The sequence below is a fragment of the Megascapheus bottae genome, chromosome 6, assembly GCF_031878675.1.
Source record: "Megascapheus bottae isolate mThoBot1 chromosome 6, mThoBot2.hap1, whole genome shotgun sequence".
Classification (NCBI taxonomy): domain Eukaryota; kingdom Metazoa; phylum Chordata; class Mammalia; order Rodentia; family Geomyidae; genus Megascapheus; species Megascapheus bottae.
This window is the reverse complement of record NC_143514.1, coordinates 3,421,529-3,438,346: the sequence shown is the minus strand read 5'-3', so window position 1 is coordinate 3,438,346 and position 16,818 is coordinate 3,421,529. Positions and strand designations below refer to the sequence as shown.

At 42.1% G+C, this 16,818-nt stretch overlaps 1 long non-coding RNA gene across 3 annotated transcripts in view; it reads left to right on the top strand.

Annotated features, from left to right (window-relative positions):
• Nucleotides 1-16,818, top strand: part of LOC150061210 (uncharacterized) — a 172,094-nt gene that overhangs the window by 81,231 nt on the left and 74,045 nt on the right. For 2 of the 3 annotated variants that reach the window (XR_016535799.1, XR_016535798.1), the window contains exon 3: nucleotides 14,899-14,978. The exons of the other annotated variant lie outside the window; for it this stretch is intronic. This is a non-coding gene — a long non-coding RNA (uncharacterized LOC150061210). The remainder of the gene's footprint in view (nucleotides 1-14,898; nucleotides 14,979-16,818) is intronic. 3 annotated transcript variants of the gene reach the window in all.

The following is a 16,818-nucleotide window of genomic DNA, read 5'->3' as shown; positions in this document are numbered from 1 at the left end:
TTGGCTTCTAGAAGCCTTCCATTGAATGGAATGTCAGAGATAATACAGAGGCCCAGTTTGAGAGATTAGACTCTTCAAGGTTGGCTGAAAATGCCCTTTTAAATCGTCATATGATGACAACTCTTTTCAAGCTGTAAAGATAGTGGCTGCAGGTGGTAAAGCCATCAGCATAGCAAGGGCAGCTTATCAGAAAAGAGATTGGAGCAGAAGGGGGCTTTGGTGATGGCTGGAATGCTGCAGCGGCCTTGTAAGCTGTCATGTGAGCCACAGTAAGACAAATGAACTCCCAGGGAAACCCCAATACTGGAAGGACAAGGGAAGGGAAGTGGGGGCCTGGCTTACAGGGTCAGTCCTTAGAGTAAATGTGGGAACAGAGTGTTGTGACATTGGACTGGCCAAAGAGACCAAGGGTTATACTTTTATTTGAGAGTATGGCTCTGGCAGATGGTGTAAGCTGTGAGAATGGATTCTTGATTCTTTCAGCCTGGGGTCAACTCTGGCTTCTGGCCTGAGCCCTCAGACATTGTAGGGCTAGGACTGCAGACCCCTTTCAGGACTGGTGACCATTCTTTGGTTGTGTGTGTGTGTGTGTGTGTGTGTGTGTGTGTGTGTGTGTGTGTGTGTGTGTGTGTGTGTTATCAGTCCTGGAGCTTAAATTCAGGGCCTGGATACTGTCCTTGGACATTTTTTGCTCAAGGCCAGCGTTCTGCCACAGCATCACTTCTGGCTTTTTCCTCTGTATGTGGTACTGAGGAACTGAACCTGGGGCTTTGTGCATGTTAGGCAAGCACTCTACTACTAGGGTACACTCCTGGCCCTGGTTGTATGTTTTGTGTGATATGAATTTTCCTTCTTCAGCCTTCCAATCCTCAACCATTCTCACTTGTCTTTTACCCCCATGAATGAGTCTTCCACACTTCACCGTGAGCCTGTTCTATCTTGAGCAGTATAGTATGGAGCTTCTTTTTTTGTGATACTGGGTATTAAACCCAGGGGCCTCCTGTTTGCTAAGCAGATGCTCTACCACTTGAATCATCCCTTTTTAACCCTGGTTATTTTTAAAATAGACTTTCACTTTTTTTCCCAGGCACCCCTGGCTCATGATTTTCCTATTTATGTTTCCCACGGCAGCTGAGATGACAGATGCTTACACTCAGCATTTTCTGTTGAGATGGTGTCTCTGGAACAGCTTTTTTAAAAAAATTGTAATATATAGAGGGGTTACAATTATATTCACCAGATAATAGGTCATTACTTCGCACACATTGGTACCCCTTCTCATGTTTTTGTTCCTGTTTCCATTCCCTCCACTCCATCCCAATCATCTTGTTTTTCCCCCTTCTCAGGAACAGCAGAGCCTTCTGATCTTGCTGGCCCAAGTAAGCCATTGTATCCAACTTAATGTTTGGGTCCCTCAGTACTGCTGCTTTGGTGGTAAGAGATTGACTCGGTGTTATTTGTGTGGGAGGAGCCTGTGTATCGTGGTTCCAGAGCACTCATCCTGGCAACTCCATGACCCAAGCAGGCTGGTAGTGCTCACTGTCCTGGCCCCTCATGCCACCATGACCACAGAGCCTCTGTCAGGACTGGGAGACAAACCACTCAAATGATGGCTGTAAGGGAGACCTTAGAGAGGCAGAGAGCTTGGCCTAAATTTGATAGTAGAATTAAAACATGAATCAGGTCCTGGCCTCCACTCTCAGTGCTCTTTCTGAAATGGCATGCAGCCCTTACAGTTACTTTGGTAACCTGGTAGTGTAATTCAAAAATAAGCTTCTTAGCAGAGGCCTAAGATTTCTGGAGACTCAGCTTTTCTATGCTGGATTTCATCATTAAACCCTGCTCTGCTGATTTGACCTCTGCTTTGTCACTGTCAGTAAGGGACCTGAGCTTGAAGATGTGTGTGTGTGTGTGTGTGTGTGTGTGTGTGTGTGTGTGTGTGTGTGTAGAGAAAGATCGAGAGAGAGAGAGAGAGAGAGAGAGAGAGAGAGAGAGAGAGAGAGGGAGGGAGGGAGGGAGGGAGGGAGGGAGGGAGGGAGGGAGAGAGAGAGAGAGAGAGAGAGAGAGAGAGAGAGAGAGAGAGAGAGAGAGAGAGAGAGGGAGGGAGGGGGGGGGGAGAAACTTGCTTCATTCCACTTGTTGACTGATGTTTGTGGTTGCCTGAGTCAGTGTGCTTTAGGGGAGAAAAAATGACAAGCGATTAGCTAGTTATACTGGCAGAAGCAATTGCCTCTCATTAAAAAAAGGCACAGGTCTTCCTAATTTCAGTGTAATCCATACTAGGTTTAATGCCACCACAAATGAACCTGTAGGTTCTCTCTGGTCAACAGTGGAGTTGAGCATATACTTTGTAATAAGGAACCAGGACATTTAGGGTTAGTTGCTAACAACTAGCTGAGTGCCCCCAGGCTGCCTTTTGTTGGCGTGGTTATCTTTTCTTTTTACGCTGTTCTTGCTCTGGGGTACTACCTTTGCCCTCAGTGGATACTGTGTGAAAAGCCACATCACCATTTCCCTTTGACCAGAGAGTAAGAGTTCTCAGAGCATTGTGCTAGAGGACTAGCCAATCCAGATCCAGCTTTACACACACACACACACACACACACACACACACACACACACACACACACCCCTCTTCCTCAGCCTCAGTGTCTCTAAACTATTGACTAATTTTTGTCAGGAAAATCCTTTTCACTCCTTCTCTCCTTTCCCTAATTTGCCCCATTCCCTTCCTTCTCTATTTTGTAAAACATTTGCTACATAGTTTGTTATGTCAAGAGCAACAAAAACAATTAGACATATTAGATCTAGTAGGTACCATAAAAGGATGGAAAGCTCCCCCAGAGGCCACTTAGGATTCTTATATTTCCAACAGAACTCTTTTAATCTTTTTTATATTGCTATCCTCCATCATTCATGAGAAAGAAAATAATCAACCACATCATTTTTGCAGTTGTCAATGGGAGTTAATGGCATGGCTTTACAGACATTTGCATTAACTATGCCAATTTTCTAGTATGTTGTGAAGCCAGGGTGTCCTGTCAGGTATCTAGGAATGCCACCACTATTTTAACAGCATTGTGTATATGGGAAACTATGTTCCAAGGTCCAAATAAATGATATCCAAGTAGAATTTGAAGCCTAGAATGTGATATTTTTTTCCTAGGGTGTTGGACACATATGGAGGCATCCATGCCAGTGTCCTCCTGTGTTTGGAAGGACTGGCGATTTTCTGATTCTCTTAAACAATGGGATGTTTTTGCTATACACAGAATCTTAAAGGTATCTTTATATGGTAATAATAATGACAATAAAATTGCAAACATTTATCCTTTTCCATGTTCTACATGAATTACATTATATGCATTAATGTTTTAACCCTGATGTAATCCCCAAATATAAAAATTATTATTCCCTGTTTACAGATGAAATTAGGGTTAAAATAATTTGTTCAGTGTTCTACATCTAATAATGTGGCTGCTAGGCATTATAAAAGCAAACTAACTTGGTGCTATGAAGCAAGATCGTTTGTACTTCAGATTTGCCAAGGACCACAGAGATTTGAAATGTCATGGTCACATGTAGCTTTTCTCAACAAAATCACAACTCAGTCAGAAACTGAAAAAAAGAAAACCAACATCTCTCCAAAATCCTACGTTATGTAGCTGGTCATTAAACAATAATCGCTTACATTTATATTGCTCTTGGTTGCCAACAAAACATTCTTGCACATACAGATCTCTTTGCTGCTCACAATAATCAAAAAAGATTAAAGGGCAAACAAGTAAGACACTTTATCCATATAATAATAAAAACTGAGAGAATCCCAATAAATTATTCTGGCTGAAGTCTGACCTGGAATCCTGACTTGCTTCTGTTGCACTTGAACCAGTCAGGAGATTCTGTGTGTTCTCTGCTGTGGTGGAAAGAGCTGCCTGATGCAAGCCTGATCAGGGCTCATGAAACCAACGCCACTGAAAAGGGAGCTCTGTGTGACACTGAATGCATTGCTCCTATCTATTTGCTTAGGGTAGCATGTGCAAATAGATATGAACTCAGAAATGACACAAAAGCTCAAACACAGTCCTTGAACTCTATTCTTTTCATTACGATTGTCCAAAGTACAAAGTGCTCCAAAACAAAACGTTTTGCCAGGCACTGGTGGCTCATGCCTCTAATCCTAACTTACTCAGGAGGCTGAGATGTAAGGACCAAAGTTCAAAATCAACATAGGCAGGAAAGTCTGACTTATCTCCAATTAACCACCAAAAATCTATAAGTAGACCTGAGGCTTAATGGTAGAGCAATATCCTTGAGTGAAAAGGCTAAGGGAGAGTGCCATAGCCCCAGTGGAAAAATCTAAAACTGTTGAGTGCCAATAATGTCCCAAATGGAAATTTCCATCCTTGACCTAGGGTAGTAGCTGCAGGCAAAATACTAAAAATGAATTTTTAGGTGCATTAAACATGCTATATAAAATTACCTTTAGGCTATGTGTCTAAGGAGTATAGGTAGGAAATAGTTGGTTGTAGATTTGGGTACTGTCTCTACAACGTGTCTTTATGTAACTACAAATACTCTCAAATCAGAAAGAATCAGAAATCCTGGCCTGTCTTGTCTTAAGTGGTTTGAATAAGGAGTATTTACCTCTCCTATTATCAGATCTTGTAGCTGAAATGTGATCTAGCAGCAGTAGTCTGGGCAGTCACAGGAGAGATAGGAAAGGAATGAAACAGACAGGTCTCTTCTTGCCTTCCTCCTGGCATCTGTCCCAGTGAATTTCTGAAGTCATCTCTGTCTACCACCACAGTGCTCTTTAAAGCAGGAATGGCAGAAAAAAGTCAGTGGATTAGAGAAAATTGATCCTCATAAGATGTGTGATTTGGTAATCATGGGCTCAAATATTAGCTCTCTTCCCTATGATGGTTCCACTAACGAATAATTTCTGGAAGGAGAACCTATTTCATAGGCCCCTCATGAGTACTGATCCTGATAGTCATAAAATTTTTCTAGATAATGTTTTTGTTTCTATTCCATGTGTGGGATAGATTGTCAGTGAATGGCAGACCTACCTTTATCATTCTTTCTGATCATAGAATCATTTTCATCTGAGCCTCTGAAACCTGCTGCAGGATCTTAATGAGTCTATGATAGAATAATTGAAGCCCAGTGTCAGCTATGCCCATACATTTTTATAAGCAGAGTTCATAAATAAATGTTTTCTCTTAGTATGGCAGGGACATTTAGTCTAGGTTCCCGTTTGCTTAAAGATAGATAGTGTCACGAAGTTCCTGGTGGGTGTGCTGGGTGGGGGGTGGCTGAATGTGGGCAAGATTTAAGAGCCAGATGAACCTCATCTTTTCTCCTATGGGCAAATCAGGCACTGTATCCTCCTGGAGGCACAGATGTGAGATAAAGGTCGTTTGAGCCCCAGATCACCATTCAAAAAGGAGTAGCCCTGGATATCAGTTGATTTTGTATTAGGGGAAAATACTGTATGTTAACTTGGCAGGGTTGCAGTGTTTATTTTCTACTATAGCACAGCCTAGTCTCCCGGCTTACCTCCTGTGGGCGTCCACTCTAGGCAACAGGTGAAACAAAAAGCCCTGCATCTTAGTGGTCTTCTCTCTAGAAGCTTACTGTCAAAGTTGACTTCAATAGCTTGTCCTCTGTTGGTTGATGGGACTGAGTAGAATGGGAACGCTTTCTAGGGAGAGTTTAGTATTTTACATGGTCTCTTAGGTGCTGCACACAGATGAAATTCATTTGTATGAGCTATGGTTCTCATCCATCTGTAAAATTAGGACATTACTGTCTATCTTGGGACTTCATGAGACTGGAAGGATCCTGTCAATGCATACTAGTAGAGTGGTTCAGAGTGAAGACTTTGAGAGTTTTCCTTCCTGGGAGGAAGTAGAGTATAAGAAACATTTCCCCCCATTTTGTCCCATTTCTAGATTCTGTACCGTTCATCTGTTGTCTGCCTTTATACCAACACCACCCTATCTTGATTACTGTTTTTACACAATTCTTCCAAATTTATCTTTACCTAATTCCAAAGAAGCAAAATATTCCCAGATAAACTTCACATTTACAAATATTAACATTTTTGCTTTTCTTTGGTCCCCACTAGTTTGTGGCCAGGAAGCAGTGTTTTAAAGAATACCTGCAGGGCCGGGAGTTTGGCCTAGTGGTAGAGTGCTTGCCTAGCATGCACGAAGACCCGGGTTCAATTCCTTGGTACCACATATACATAGAAAAAGCCAGAAATGGTGCTGAGGCTCAAGTGGTAGAGCTCTAGCCTTGAGAAAGTCCAAGGACAGTGCTCAGACTCTGAGCTCAAGCCCAGGACCGGCAAAAAAAAAAAAAAAAAAAAAAAAAAAGAATACATGCATTGATCACTAAGGGCAAGGAGGCTGCCTTTTGAATTTTCAGAGTCCTTTCAAATGAACATTTTGACCAATTTCTCCTCCTACAGATGTGCCTTATGTATTCTACATGCTATTCTCAGAATTAACCCTTCTAGATGGACCTATCTCTATCTTTAGTTTCTTTGATACCAAAGTTCTTCTGGTGTCTAGATGCCCTAAGTCATTCTTGGTTGCCAAGCCTGTCACCACACAGACTTATAGCCAGTTCTCCAGATACCTGACATCTGATACTTGGTCCCTGCCTTGTACCTCATCACCTTCCCCAGTTGCAAGCACTTAAAAGGCACCAAAGAACAAACCTGATCATAATGTCTTCCTGAATTCTGGAAACTAGGCATCCAGAGGCTACCAGACAGACTGGCTCCCCACTGAACATGATAGGAAATGGTTGCAGGCCCACATGAGTAGTATGGACTTGACTGGCTTTGTATACTTGATTCTCAGAAGAAATTCTTGACAGGCCATTACAAGAATTCTGATCTTCATTGTAAAATTAAACTTCAAAGCAAGCTAGCTACCCATTCACTCCTAGATGGCATGCTTTCACTCACTTACCAAAGACTGGTTAGCAGATGGAAATGGAAATGGGCGGTCCCTATGTTGGAAATGGAAAGACATTATTAGGTGATGGTGAGGATTGGGAACGGAGCAGACACAGTGCAGGAGACTTAGGCAGGTAATCAGAGGGGACCCAAAACCGGCCTGCCTGGGGAGTCCTTCCTACACAGCCAGGCTGATAGACTGGAGAGCATGCAGTCAGATACACAGGAAGAGTCACTAATATTTCTGAGTGGAGACATGGTTCAGCGTATAGGACACAGGCTGGTAGCTGCATATGAACTGAACATTGAAGAAAGGAAAAGAAAAAGAATGATATTCATACAAATGTTCCTGGGAAGCAAGGGTCACTAAAGATTGCTAATTAATTTCCATTTTTTCCACAACTTTCTCCTCTTCTCCTGTCCTTGTTCTGTCCGTATTGCAACAGTAGCAGCGTTTGTGCATAAGATGCATTAGGTATATTGCATGTACTGTTTGATTTTCTCAGCAGACATATGGGTCGAGATGTTTCCCCTGGTTTTCAACAAAGAAAATGGGGCTAATTAACTTGACTGAAGCCTCTCAGCAGTGCTGAGCAGCATTAGCATTTGAACTCAGCCTGTGGCCACCAAAATGTGACGTGGGGAATGTGGGTTGATTAGATGACCGTGGTGGTGGAAATGACTCATTTTGTGGAATCTGTAGCTCCTTGAAGGCTTGTGCTCTCACCCCTGTCCTCAAATTCATTCGGCACAAATTCCAAGGGAAATTGCTACCTGTATTCTCACCACCAGATGGCAGCATTACCTCAATGCACTGCCTTCAGAGTAGCACCCTGAGAGCTGGGCCTTCTGTTTCTACTCTAGGCCATGCCTGTGGTCCCAGTCTCATATCACTTGGCCTGCCTTAAGTTCCTAAATCTAAGTGTGTTTTGTGTTTTCTGATCTTGTACAAAACCTCCCAGAAGGTAATGCCAGCCTCTACCAGCTGCCACTTATAACCCACATTATTGCTTAATTTCTCATTTCCTCATATTGCTTTTGCTATAAGAAGTAAATGAGAGTTGGGCACCAGCAGCTCACGCCTGTAATCCTAGCTACTCAGGAGGCTAAGATCTGAGGATCGTGGTTCAAAGCCAGCCCAGGCACTAAAATCTGTGAGACTCTCCAATTAACCACCAGAAAACTGGAAGAAGTGCTGTGGCTCAGGGAGTAGGGCAGTAGCTTTGAGCTGAGGAGCTCAGGGACAACACTCAGGCCCAGAGTTCAAGTCCCATGACCAACCACCCCCCCCCAAAAAATAGAAAACAAACCAACAACAACAACAAAAGAAACAGAAGTAGATACAACAGTAGAGTCTCTAAAATTCAAATTAATTGCCACTCAGGGGACTTTTTGAGTTTGACTGCTGCTCTGAACAGTAAAAGGTAGGCAAGGTGACAGATTTTAGCCCTCAGTATTTCAGCCTAAGAGGATTAATCTCAATGGAGGAATCTTAGGCAATAGACAGGGCTAGTTGAGATGGGTCTTTTCACTATTAAAGGTTTCCAGAATCCCAAAGAATGTGAGGGAGAGGTAGAAAGGGAACACTTGAGCAGATAGCAAGAGACAGAGACCCAGTGGAAATAATATCCACTCCTCTTCCTGGAGACTCTGCGGAGCTAAGTCATCTGGTAGAGATAATACAGCATCCTCTGGGAAAGCAAGGATAGAGCCCTCTGGAAAGAACACTCCCTCCTCGTCCTAAAGATGCTGGGAGGATGAGATAATGGCTCTGGAGAAACCAAAGCCCCTGACCACCCTGGAGCAGACCTAAGCAATGACAGTGACCTAACTAGATGCCAGAAAAGCTGAGACTTACCCCGAAGGGCTATAAAAGAAAGAACTCAGGAGCCTACACCAGGCTTCTGGTTTCTGGATCACCTTCCTCTCTTAGACTGGAAAGTCTGTACTCTCCTCCTCTTCCTCCTTCCTCCTCCTCCTTCTCATTACCTAGGAAGTGGTGACATAAGATGGCTCTCCCAGCTGTGATTTCTGGTTGGGGATTTGTATGAACCCATTAATAGCCAAGAGGCTTACCTCAGTTTTCCTGGCATGTTACTCTTACTGTCAGATAAACTTTGCCTCTGTTCCTACTTCTCTTGCTGTGTGTGTGTGTGTGTGTGTGTGTGTGTGTGTGTGTGTGTGTGTTTTCTTGTCACACACACACATATTTATTTATTTGGTGGGCAAAAACATCAAGACAGCTAGAGGGTATTAAGTGGGTTCATGGGTGAGATAAGCCAGCCTTGACTGGGTTCATCAGTAAAGCAACATCAGGATGCAGCGTGCTCATGACAAGGCTAGGAAGCAATGTTGGTTTTATTCAGGTGACCACAGGGACATGTTTAGCAATACACATAATGAGAAATGTCAGGTCATCCCGGGTAGTCATGACCCAACTGTGTAGAGACCAAATGCAGCTGTGTGAGCAGAAGAAATAGAATGTTAGAATCCTTCAAAATGCAGCACTGTAACATGCTCTGATACTCTTGGTATCTCCATTCTTGCTCTGCAATGTGTTACACTTTGAAATACTTCTGCAGCTTAAAATGAGGTCAGATGCTTCAGGTATAAAGTTCTTTACCCTTTGGAACCATACTCTTCGGATGTTGAAATAAGGTTAATAATACCCTTAGGATGTTGAGATAAGTCACAGACAGGGCCAAGTGCAATCAAGGAGAGCTTGCATTTTTTTTGTGGCTACCAAGCCCTGTTTGAGCTATGAATGCCTCAGTGGAACTGCACTCTAGATGAGAAGACTTGAAAGATTGCTGGAGATCTTGGATATGGGGCAATGCTTTTGTCGTGGATGTTCAAAAATGTGAAGGCGCCTCCAGCTGCTGAGTTTTTCTGTGGGTCAGATCAGCTTGAAAGCAGGTAGAGTTTTGGCTCTGGGGGTGAGTCATGAAGCAAGAACTGGGATTGCACCATCCAAAGATTAGATTAAAAGTCAAGCACCAGGTAGAGAAAAAAGGAGTAGGCTATGTAGTCAGGAGTATAGGTGTCTATACGCGAGACAATGTGCGCTCCAACAAGTTTTGATGGTATGAGAGACTTTGGTATCTTGGGGCTATTTTGTATTTTATTAGAGAGATTTTGTTGTTGTTGTTGTTTGTTTGTTTGTCGGTTGTGGAACTTGAACTCTGGGCCTGAGATTAGCATTCTACCCCTTAAGCCACAGTGCCACTTCTGGTTTTCTGGTGATTAATTGGAGATGAGTCACACAGCCTTTAGTGCCCTGGCTGTCTTTGAACCATGATCCTCAGACCTCAGCCTCCTGAGTAGCTAGGATGACAGGCATGAGCCACAGCGCCTGGCAAGAGAGATTTTTTTTAAAACCTAAAATCATACATAAGTAATACACAAATTGTGTGGCACAGGGAAATGGCTGGAACAGGATAGAAAGCTACTTATATGGAGCAGCAATGGAATGCTTTCTGTGAGCACGTGACACTGTGACATTGTGTGTCACAGCAAGACAGTGACAGGCCTGCCAAGAGCAAGTAAGGTAGACAGGAGGCAAGTACTTGTAGAGGTGGTCACCCATACTTGCAGAAACAAAGCTGCTGTCCCTTCAGATTGCTCTTAACATTCCTTAAAGGTTTTCAGTTTGTTTTGTTTCGTTTCAGCAAAGGCCCTCCAGAGCAACGTAAAAGGAATCAGCCCTAACTAATGAGTCACTCTGACCACTTCCTTTCATGTGACCTGGAAATAAACCTTGTTCCTCAGCATACTAAATTCTCCACCAAGAGCCATTTCAAGAACATGTGCTATAGGATACCTGACTTCAAGATGCACATGCTCAGAAATGTACCCATTTCTGCATGTGACGAGTCTTTTCTAGATGAATGTGTACCATGTCTCTCCAGTAAAACCTTCTTTGGAAAACGTTTTGTTTTCTTTGCCCAAGAACATACCACTTTGAGAATTATGGTCAATGATTGAACTTACTTCAGGTAGCAAGCCTTTCTTGACTTTTCTATCTCCTACTTAAGGGATTAGTTATGAAGTGGCAATATCAGTGGAACTTCTGTCTTTGAAAGTCCTGTGGGATTTTACAGTCAAGCACTGCTCCAGGACATTTAAATACCTCCCAGTATCAGAGTTTTATAGGTATTTTTATTGGATGGTTATTACAGAATAGAAGCAGGAGAAATTATGAGGACTTTTTCCCCTCACAACAACAACAAAACAAGATTATTGGGTCAACATTGAGAAAGTCTATGCCAAGTGTTAAATATAAAGTTACGTATGCATAAGGCATTTAATCATATAAGAGGATTTTTAAAGAAAATTATCCTGAGGAAAAGCAGAATGGAGGTTCCTCAAAATAGTAAGCATAGAGCTGCACTATGACCCAACAATCCTACCCCTGGGTATTTACCCCAATACCTAGAAACAAGGCCATACTAAATGTACCAGCACAACCATGTTCATTGCAGCATTATTCACCATAGCTAAGATATGGAACTAACCCAGATGCCCCTCAGTACATGAGTGGCATTTATACACAATGGAATTCTACATTGCCATCAGAAAGGATGACATTGCCCCATTTGTAAGGAAATGGAAAAACTTGGAAAAAATCACATTAAGTGAAGTAAGCGAGACCCAAAGGAACATAGGTTTCATGAGTTCCCTCATTTGTAACAATTAGTACCTATTTAGGATTCTCCTAACAGGAGGATCACAATAGCTCAAAAGCTATGTGCATATGGTCATATAGGATGAGACTAAACAAAATGAACTCCAGGATATGCAAACAAGAGGATTATCTTTGTGATTGTTATTCTTAATTTTCTACATGAAACTCTTTCTTTTCTTTATCCCTTATGGTTTATCTCATGTTATTACTGTATCTGAAACTGGTATATGATATATACGTTTATTTGAAAAAGGGAAGGTAAGGGTAAACAAGATTAGTGGGAAGGAGTGAGGGGAGGGAAAGTGGTAAAAAAAACAAACATGGGAAGGGGTAACAGTGTTCAAGAAATGTAACTGTAACCCCTCTGTACATCACCCCAACAATAAAAAAGGAAAGGAATGGAAAGGAAAAAGAAATTATCCCAAGGTCTGGATTTCCATGGTCTAGCCAAAGTGATCATGGGTCAGCTTTTATTTCAAACTCTGACTGCTGGTGAGATTTCCAAGTGCTTGGAGAGGAGCAATTATATGCTTAAGAGTACTTTGGCTTCTCATGCTAAGAAGCCCCTGAGGAAACTGGTTAAACTCCTATCACTCTGACTTGCATCAGAACTAAGAGAAAGCTCAAACTTAGCCCTCTTGGGATGTTGTGTAGTGGATCCTTTTCCTGGGAGCTGGTTCTGGAATCCAAGTTACACACCCAATGAACACCTAAGCAACCTAGGCACATGGTATCAATTTTATATCACAGATATGTGACTTAACATGTGTATTAAATCTTCCTACTTCAGGGATAGGATCAGGTATTTTTTTTTAGGTTTCTTTTTTTTCTATTTTTTTATTGTAATTAGTAAAAGGGTTACATGATATTTGCCAGATAGAAGGTGCATTAATTCACATACATTGATACCCTTTCACATGTCTTGGTACCCATTTCCCTCCCCCCCCCACACCCCCCACCCGTCCTGGTTTTCCCCACTTCCCTATCAAATTTCAAATATCCAAATACAAATAAATTCAATATATCAGATAACAAAGTGAGATACTATACCAATATGAGATAACCAAGGGACAGCAAAGGAGATGAGAGACAACATAGTACATTAAGAACAACAATTATTCATTATATGGCTTTTGTTTCAATATCCTGGAGGTCCTTTCAATTAGCTTCACATTATATGGCCTTATGTATCCAGATTTTGCTCTATTGCAGATCTCTGCTAGTAGAGCCAAAGGTTTCTACTGATTATGACAAATGAGGGAAACCATTGAGCCTAAGTTCCTTTGAGTCTGGCTTACTTCACTTAATATGATTTTTTCTAAGTTTTTCCATTTCCTAACAAATGGGGTGATGTCATTCTTTCTGAGAGCAGCATAGAATTCCATTGTGTACAAATACCACAACTTGTTGATCCACTCATCAACTGAGGGACATCTAGGTTGGTTCCATATCTTTGCTATGGTGAATAGTGCTGCAATGAACATTGTTGTGCAAGTGGATTTAGTATGTCCTTGTTTCTAGATAGTTGGGTAAATGCCAAGTAGTGGAATTGCTGGGTCATAGGGGAGTTCTATGTTTAGCCTTTTGAGGCACTGCCACACTGCTTTCCATAGTGGTTGAACGTGTTTGCACTCCCACCAACAGTGTAGTAGTGAGGATCAGGTATTTTTAAAAATGTAAAGTTAAGAGTCCTGTCAAGAACTTAGCACAATTTATTTAGGGGTTATTTAGTTTTACTACTTGCCCTTCCCCTAAATTACAAGGCATAACTACAGGGCAGGAAGAATTAGAAGACTTGAGTGAGCCCAGAAGTGTTTACCTAGCAACTGTGACCGAGTCAGGACTCGCAAGGAAGCTGAAGAATATCAGATAGGTAAGTGGAGCCATGCAACAAATGACTTTGCTCTACTCTCTTGGTTGATCTGTGGACCTGCTGTTTCAATCTTCTGTCTGTTCTTTTGCCTTAGTAGAATGTCTGAACCATATCATTCTGATATCATCTAGGGCCAAGTTCACTTTCTCTACACATTGAAAAATTGAAAGCAGGAAAGTGCTTAAGGTAAATTGAGTTTATTTGAAAGGAAAGTGAAAGGCAAGCTATGAGAAGTCCTATTGGAATATTTTTGTTTTTGTTTTTGTTTTTTTGTATGGGCTCTTCCCATACCTACTTCCCCGGGCTTTGTGCTGATTGCTTGATGGCTTTGTATGCACCATTCTGGTTCGTTTCCTTGGTTGAGCAGGCACCAGGGCATTATGAGAAGAAATGTTTGAGCAGGAAAAAGCATTTCAGCAGGAGCCCAAGAAACTATACAAACAAGAAAGGCTGTGATGGGACACCTATTATCAGCCATACGTTACGTTTGCCACTTTTTTTTTTTTTGGCCAGTCCTGGGCTTGAGCTCAAGGCCTGAGCACTGTCCTTGGACTTTCTCAAGGCTAGAGCTCTACCACTTGAGCCTCAGCACCATTTCTGGCTTTTTCTGTGTATGTGGTACTGAGGAATTGAACCCAGGTCTTTGTGCATGCTAGGCAAGCACTCTACCACTAGGCCAAACTCCCGGCCCTGTTTGCCACTTTTTATCCCTACCTGTTTCCTGAACTTAGGGCCTTTCACTTTCTGGGCAAGTGCTCTTCCACTGAGCTAAATCCCCAACCTCCTATCACTTTCCCTTTTTGCCTTGCAATAATAGAATGCACATACTACCACTAGTAGGCAATAACTAATTATATGCCTTTTTTCTGGGAATTTTTAACATTATGACTTCCATTTACATGATTGTTTTCACCACCTTTCCATTTATATTGGCAAAAATAACTCTATAATCAGCAACTGGGGAGCCTGGGGCAATGGGTGAGATATATTTGATATATAAGACTACACTGAACCCATGTTTCTAGGAAATGGGATTAAGTAGCTTCTGTATCAAATAAATTTGAAGTACAGTCATTGAATACTGCCACTCCCCCACTCTCCTCACTAAATGGATACCTAATTCAGGTCTGGAAATTTCACAGGGAAAATCCAGTACTTGAAAGATGAGCCTTGGCAAAAAGCAAGTGAATTTTATGGAAAGTGCTAGCAAGCTGGACAAGCATTTATATGAGGACCAGATCATGGGCTATGTATAAGATCAAGTGTTTCTTAGTCTGGAACTCACCAGAGGTAGTGAATTCAATATGATGATATCGCATATTTATAAGGTGAGACAGTCCAGTTTCAGGTCAGTTTTTTATTCAACAGCGTGTTCCTGGAATCAGCTCCAAGAAACAAGAAGTATCACAGGAATACAAAGTATAAGCTACAGTCTGAAGATGAGAAAGGTAACAGAAATAAGACTGCGTGTGGACACAGGTTGCCAGTTAGCAGTCAGAACCATGTGTTCACTTTGGGAGTCAATGATACCATAGATGGGCAAGGGGTTGGAGCCTCATTCAGTAATAATAAAGTGACCACCCCCACCATGAAGCTGGTTGTGCCAACATAACCTGTTTTGCTAACTTGGAGTTTATCCTTTGCTTTTATTCAGGTCCTTGCAGATTGAAAGCTATAAACATTGTCAATAGTCCAAAACAGAGTAATATTCAGGCCTTTTGAATTAAATTGACCATATACTTCAGAGAGATCGTGGTGGGAAGCAGAGTAAAGAGAGAGAAATTGGACAGAGATAAGAATGGCGATGTAAACTGCATTCTACTCCTGCTTCTCTGAGACTTCAGTTTCTAATAGTTGATTCCAAATTCCATGCTAAACAATCACCATGAACCCGATAGGTTCCGGTCCAGGCATTGGGCTCAAGATTAAACATGACATGGTTCATGGCCTCCAAAATGTCTAGTCCTGCCAAAGTCACCACTGTGATGTATTAAGTAGAACACACACACACACACACACACACAAACACATACATCCTCTTCTCATAGTTCTGAGGAACTCATTGAAGATGCAGAGAAATATCAACTGAGTCCTAAAAATGGGTTGGAGTGAGAAGAATATTCCAGGAAGGAGTTCAAATGTATGGGCTTATGCCCATAATCCCAGCTGCTTACGAGGCAGAAGTAGGAAGATCTTGGTTAGATACCAGTCCAGAAAAAAAAATGAGTCCCCTCTTTCAAATACAAGTGAGATGTGAGAGTACACACCTGTGGTCCCAGCTACCTAGGAGGTGGAAGTGAACTCAGTCTGAAGCCTACTCTAGAAGAAAGTTCCCATGTCTATAAAATAACAAAAACAAAAAGGACTGGCTTGTGGCTCAAGTTGTCCAGCAAGCACAAAATCTTGAGTTCAAACCCCAGTTAAAAAAAAAAAAATAGGCTGGGAGTTTGGCCTAGTGGTAGAGTGCTTGCCTGGCATGCACAAAGACTTGGGTTTGATTCCTCGGTACTACATACATTGAAAAAAAAAAAAAGCTGGAAGTGGTGCTGAGGTTCAAGTGATAGAGTGCTAAGCCTTGAGAAAGTCCAAGGACAGTGTTCAGGCCCTGAGCCCAAGTCCAGGACTGGAAAAAAATAAAATAAAATAAAATAAAAAAATAGAAGGTTGGAGGGCCAGGAGTTTGGCCTAGTGGTTAAAGTGCTTGCCTACCATGCATGAAGACCCGGGTTCAATTCCTGTGGTACCACATATATAGAAAAAAAAGCCGGAAGTGGTGCTGAGGCTCAAGTGGTAGAGCTCTAGCTTTGAGAAAGTCCAAGGACAGTGCTCAGGCCCTGAACTCAAGCCCAGGACTGGCAAAAAAAATAAATAAATAAAAAATAAAATAGAAGGTTGGGCCAGAGTGGGTGTTTCCTTAGAATGCATGAAGCCATGGTTCAATTCCTTGGTACCACATATACAGAAAAAGCTGGAAGTGGTGCTATGGCCCAAGTGGCAGAGCAGTAGCCTTGAGAAAGCCCAAGGACAGTGCCCAGGCCATGAGTTCAAACCCTGGGACTGGCAAAAAATTTTAAAAAAGAACTTTCCAAGAAGAAGGAAGAGCAAGTACCAGACACAGAGGCATGGAAACAATGTATTATTGTTCAAGTGCAGGCAAAAGTCATCTGATGAACTGTTAGTCCCTTCTTGAGGACAGTGTCTAAGACTCTGTCTCCAGCTTAAGCCCTGGTTTCCTGTTCCCTATAACAGACTAAGGCTATCAGTTCATCAGGTCTGAGGCCTTGACTG